The following is a 5,998-nucleotide window of genomic DNA, read 5'->3' as shown; positions in this document are numbered from 1 at the left end:
TTATAAATATTTTGCTTATAAATATTATACAGGTTGTCGTGCCAGATGCAACAGCGTTGTGAGCAAATAAAACAAACTCAATTATATTTTTCTAGTATATTAGAAAGAAAAAAAACAAAATGTGTGCAATTCACACGTGGTAGAAGTGAAACCTTCCAAAATTAAAATACAATTATCCTAAAGTATATGTAAAATTTTGTCATTAGTAAATAATTGTAAGGTAGCGCCCTCTGTGAATTGATATTTTAATTTCACGTATAATCCTAAATTAAAATTCACTACAAGAGCTTTCATACACACGTTAGTATTAAAAAATCTCACAGATGGCGCTGTATTAAATAGTATGTATATTTCTGTCTCATTCTTTGCTGGCTTCATCCTACACATTTTTGTATTTATGTCTCTTACCTGTCGTTTTTCCGTTGCATCCGGTTTGAAATCACAACGATTCTAAAGAAGTTTTCACTTCAAAAATATTTTATTTATCTCTCAACTTAATAGTTATAAAGTATCTAATAATAAATAAATAGCGTATTTAATTATGAACTTTCGTACTAAAGTAATTTGATAACAGCTATTATTGGAATTTTAATTTTAATTAAATCTACTTATAAATAGAAAATCTGTGTTATTGATTAGAAAGATATATTCAACATAAAACATATTTATTTAAGACTAGCTGACCCGGCAGACTTCGTAGTGCCTCAATCGATAAATAAAAGACCTAAACTTTTGTATAAAATAAACATAAAACAAACAAAAGGAATCCGTCCGCCGGCGTACCCGTCAAAGGAAAAACAAAATTTTTAATTTTATTTAATTCCGAGTATTTTCATATTGATCTACCTTTTAAACCTTCTCTGGACTTCCACAAATAATTTAAGACTAAAATTAGCCAAATCTCGGTCCAGCCGTTCTCGAGTTTTAGCGAGACTAACGAACAGCAATTAATTTATATATATATGTAGATATAGATAGCTATAATAACATCTATTTTTATTTTATTTTTTATTGCTTAGATGGCTGGACGAGCTCACAGCCCACCTGGTGTTAGTTACTGGAGCCCATAGACATCTACGACGTAAATGCGCCACCCACCTTGAGATATAAGTTCTAAGGTCTCAGTATAGTTAGATTATAATATTAAAAAAAAAAATTTAAAGTAATTAAATAGATCAAGTGATGCACCGCTGCTTGAATCCCGTTGGCTAGTACCGATTTTTTTAATGAAATACGTACTTAAACTAGTAGCAATAATCTGTTTCCGTTGGAAGGGTGGAGCAGTCAATGTACTGTACAAAATGTAAGAGCTGAAATCCTAGAGTGGAGGAGCTTGGTGGCGGCTTTTACGTTGTATATTTCTATGGGCTCCGACAACCACTTAACACCAGAAGGGACTTGAGCTCGTCTAGCCATTTAAGCAATAAAAAAATATATAAATGATACTCTAGCACAGTGATAGGGGGGAACTTTTTTAATTATTACCCCAAAATATTTTTATGTAAGTTGATATTACCCCATGGCGAAGGAAAAAAAAAAACGAAATCGCTTCTTTTTAGCATCTTTCATATTATAGGGCCCGTGATAATTTTGAAAAAGAAAATCATATTTTCGTTTCAATTCATTTCGTTTCATTGAGTTTGAAATCACAACGATTCTAAAGCAGTTTCACTTCACTATATACTTTTTACTCACAAAAGTTTCAATTTTACCCCCAAAAATTTCATTTTACCCCATTTGGGGTAATTTACCCCGGTTCCCCGACCACTGCTCTAGCAAATAACTTAGTACATGGATGGATTAAAGGATGGTCCCCGACTGACGAGGGCAATAGCCGGACTAATTATTTATTATTGTAAATAGATATCACATTATTTACACTTAATCGAAAACAACGCTAAGTTTCAAAACTTTGAGCCATTACTCTTTTGATTTTTAAATTTGTCTTCAATCTCCTGTAGACTCCTTCCTTTGGTCTCGGGGAGAACAAAGAATAATATGATGCTTCCAATAAAGGCGATCGCTCCGTAAAACGAGAAAGTAAACACTTGTCCCAAGTGAGACATCATGCCTGGTGCGGTTTTAACTACTACAAATACAGAGACCAAACCCACAGCTGAACTAACTCCCGAACCTAAGCCTCGAACCTTAGTCGGAAATATCTCCCCACACATCATCCAGGGCAACGGAACTAGACCAATTGAAATCGCACAAATATAGAGCATAAAGCATGATAGGGGTATCCAAGCCATATTTTCTGGTTTTAGATACAAAAATATTGATAGTCCTGCCATTGAAATTGTTGTCAAACCTCCGCTAACAAAACATACAGGTCTTCGCCCGTATTGTTTGCATATGATACAGGCTGCTACTGACGCCAACAATCTCAGAAAATCTATTAGCCATATATTGATCAATATCTTTTCCTAAAGCCTTTTTGATAATTTCTACAGAATAGAAAGCAACTGCATTTGCGCCGGCAAATTGGGACATAGAGAAAAAGAATATCATAATTACTAACGGCTTTATAAATTCCGGGCATTTATAATAACGAATTTTGTCTTTCCAAGTTTCTACTGGGGCATCATCGTTTGCTAATTTACGATCGATTATATCTTTCAATTCATCTTTGGCTTCATCACTATACCCTCTTAACCAGTAATAAACCTTGGCACCCTCCTCAATGTGACCTCTTGATATTAACCAAGTGGGAGACTCTGGTACAAAAACTAATAAAACTAGACTTAATATTGGCAACAGAGCGCAGATGACCGCAGTCCACTGCCATGATATAAATGTGCCGATAATATGCGAGAAAAACATTCCTGATGCCATTGCTAATGAAATAGCAGCGAGGAAGAGACCTCTATACTTCGGTTCCGTAGTTTCTCCTATGTAGACCGATGCCAAAGGACCTATCAATCCTGTGCACATCCCTGTGAAAAATCTCCCGCACAGCATGAGGGTGAGGTTGTTTGCTTTTATTATGAGAGCCCATCCAAGTAGAAACGGGGCACATGTGATGAATAGAGCTGGTCTTCTTCCAAATCTCTCAAATATCCATCCAGATATAAGACAGGCAGGAGCCACCGGTAGGGTTGCGATTGAAGCTGAAATATACATTTAGATATAATTATAGTTTCGACCACTAAAAATCCATTTAAAGAGCTAGTCAATTATCGATAATTGACTCGAGTCAAGAGACAAAGACCTGTTGAAATAAAATATAAGCCCGTTAACGACAATGTTCTCAGTACACAATAAAACAAATATTACAAACCTATTTATTTATTTATTTATGTACACACAGAAAAGATGACATAGTACAGAGTAATAAGAAAATTATGTACAAAGGCGCTGCTTATTTCTTCCAGCAGACCTGCGGGAGGATTATGAGAATAATAATTAAAAGTGATGAGTGTGTGTAGAACAAATAACACATAACTAAAATAACAAATACAATATGAGAATTATAGTAATGCACATACACATAGCAAATATTGTTAAACTTGAATACAAAATATTAAACGTAACACAGTATATACAAAGCGTATAGAACAATGATCATTCGGTTGATGAGAGATAGAATTGTTTGACCTTGTATTTAAAAACGGAAACAGACCTATCCATGACGCTGTTTCTTCATCTGCCGGAATGGGTCCACCTTGTTCTCTCAACTGTGGCAGTAAGATCGCCGAGAAACCGAATGTCGAACCCGCAGCAAAACCTAATAAAATTGGTGCTGAGGCTGCCAAGCTCTGGAAACAGAATATATTTCTTTTTTAATTCCAATCACATTATTAAAAAATACTAGTTTCTATTTATAAGCTTAAAGCTTAATCTTTTAACTTTAAGATTTAAAGCTTTAAAAGCTTAAAGTTGTCGTCTCCACGATATACAAGCCGACTACAATCTGATTGCTTTCATCCTATTTCGATTCGTCCATGATGCAATAAGAAAAGTCATGAACCCATTTTGTATTATTCTAGGTCGAACGGTAACGAACTGACACATAATTTGGCGTTTAGCAGTTCTTAAGCAAATGGTAACCGTCATTGCCCAAACATAAAATGAAATATTTTACTTAACAAATGTATCATTCCGCTACCCAAAAAATGGGAGACGAAGAATATTCGAGAACTGTTGAAACAGTAGAGCTTCCGTTTACTACTATTAACGAATATTAACCTAGAATCAATGAAACGCAAACTATTATTACATTATCCGTTTTGCCTAAAACTGCCTTTTTTGTGCATATTCCCTACGATTCACAGGGTGGCAAAGGTTTGTCCAGATCCAATATTACCAATTTCACTGTGCCTGAGCGAACCGTTCACACACAGAATCACTGATTTACACTGAAATTTTATTATTAAGAAATGTATAATCTTACTAGCGGCCCGCTCCGGCTCCGCTCGGGTCTTTAACAAAAATTTCAACGATGTTTTACGTTGTTTTATTTTTTAAAACAAAAGAACACTTAATGTGGCATAAATTTAATAGTTAGACATATGCTGTCGCGACACTTTTTGTAAAAAATAACGTGTTCTACAAAGTAGTAATACATTAATGTGTTCTACAAAGTCGTAATACATTATTTTATTCTATCATCAGTAGTTTTCGCAGGGCACGCGATTTAAAGAATATTGAAGGTAATTTTTTTTCACCTTTTTTTTTATTGCTTAGATGGGTGAACGAGCTCACAGTCCGCCTGGTGTTAAGTGGTTACTGGAGCCCATAGACATCTACAACGTAAATGCACCACCGACCTTGAGATATAAGTTCTAAGGTCTCAGTATAATTACGGCAGAAATAGGCGGGGTGGTGGTACCTACCCGTGCGGACTCATAAGAGGTCCTACCACCAGTGATACACCTTGGGTTATATTATTGGAATCTTAGTAAGGATCCCTAATTTTTTTCAAAAAAGATTATAACTAGATAGCCCATGCCTTTCCTCCATATAATTATAATATTAGTATAGATTATTAAGTATTATATTTATGTAGTGACATTTCTAGTGTGTAGTAGTATCGCATTCCAGTTTGAAGGGTGCGTGAACTGTTATACCATAATTTACCTATTTCTCCAAGGTGGACTGGCAGCATTTACTTTTCTGTATAGCCACAACAGGCATAACCGCCAAACTACAGATGGGCCCTGAGATCCTTCATGGATCAAAGCGATTAAAAAGAAGCTACCTGTTTCCAAATAGGCGAAAACCGAGGCACAGTCTTCGAATCTGACAGTAGGTCAACTCCTTTCGATACTCCATTTCCTCCTGTCAATCCCCATTCAGTGCTACTAGATACATTTAGATTCCTCTTATAATTAAAATTCTTTTGTTCATAACCTCTTGTTCTTTGATTTTCATCTTTGACAATAAGTATTTGTGGTTCATTTTCTATTGGTCCCTTGGGTTCTACATTTGGTTTGTCGGCATCCAATACGTTTACCATCGTTTTATCTGAAATAGTTTCTTTTATAATGAAGTCATTTCGAATTCGAAACAATTAGAATTGTATATTTTTAATATTATGGTTTTCTTTACACATTGTGACGACATTCAGTAACCTCATTTGGATCACGGAGTCGGTATCTTTGTTAGAATCAATTGAAGCACGCTCGATGTACCTAATGCTATAAAATGGCATCGTTGAAGTTCAATGACCGGAGGCAGGTAAAAATGGTAAAAAAAAATAACTACTTAACACATGCTAATGAATAATGTTCATGATAAAGAAATAACATTGTGTAACACAAATTGAACTTGCTAATATTATATTCTACGTATTTATTGGTGGTATGATGTACTGGGCTGGGCGGCGTTCGGCAAACTGCGTGGAGTCTTTTCATCGCACATCCCACAGTGCCTGAAAATGAAAGTTTTTAACCAGTGCGTCCTACCGGTAATGACTTACGGAGCCGAAACGTGTACACTCACAGTACGGTTGGTCCGTCAGCTCAAAGTCGCTCAGCGAGCCATGGAAAGAGCCATG

At 35.5% G+C, this 5,998-nt stretch overlaps 1 pseudogene; it reads right to left on the bottom strand.

The window, feature by feature from the left end:
• Nucleotides 1–1,836: 1,836 nt before the first annotated feature.
• Nucleotides 1,837–5,476, bottom strand: LOC119630791 (facilitated trehalose transporter Tret1-2 homolog; annotated as a pseudogene).
• Between the last annotated feature and the right edge of the window lie 522 nt (nt 5,477–5,998).

Source organism: Bombyx mori, chromosome 27 (genome assembly GCF_030269925.1).
Source record: "Bombyx mori chromosome 27, ASM3026992v2".
In the NCBI taxonomy this organism is placed as follows: Eukaryota; Metazoa; Arthropoda; class Insecta; order Lepidoptera; family Bombycidae; genus Bombyx; species Bombyx mori.
Note: the sequence above shows the minus strand (reverse complement) of the source record. Positions and strands in the feature narration are given on the sequence as shown.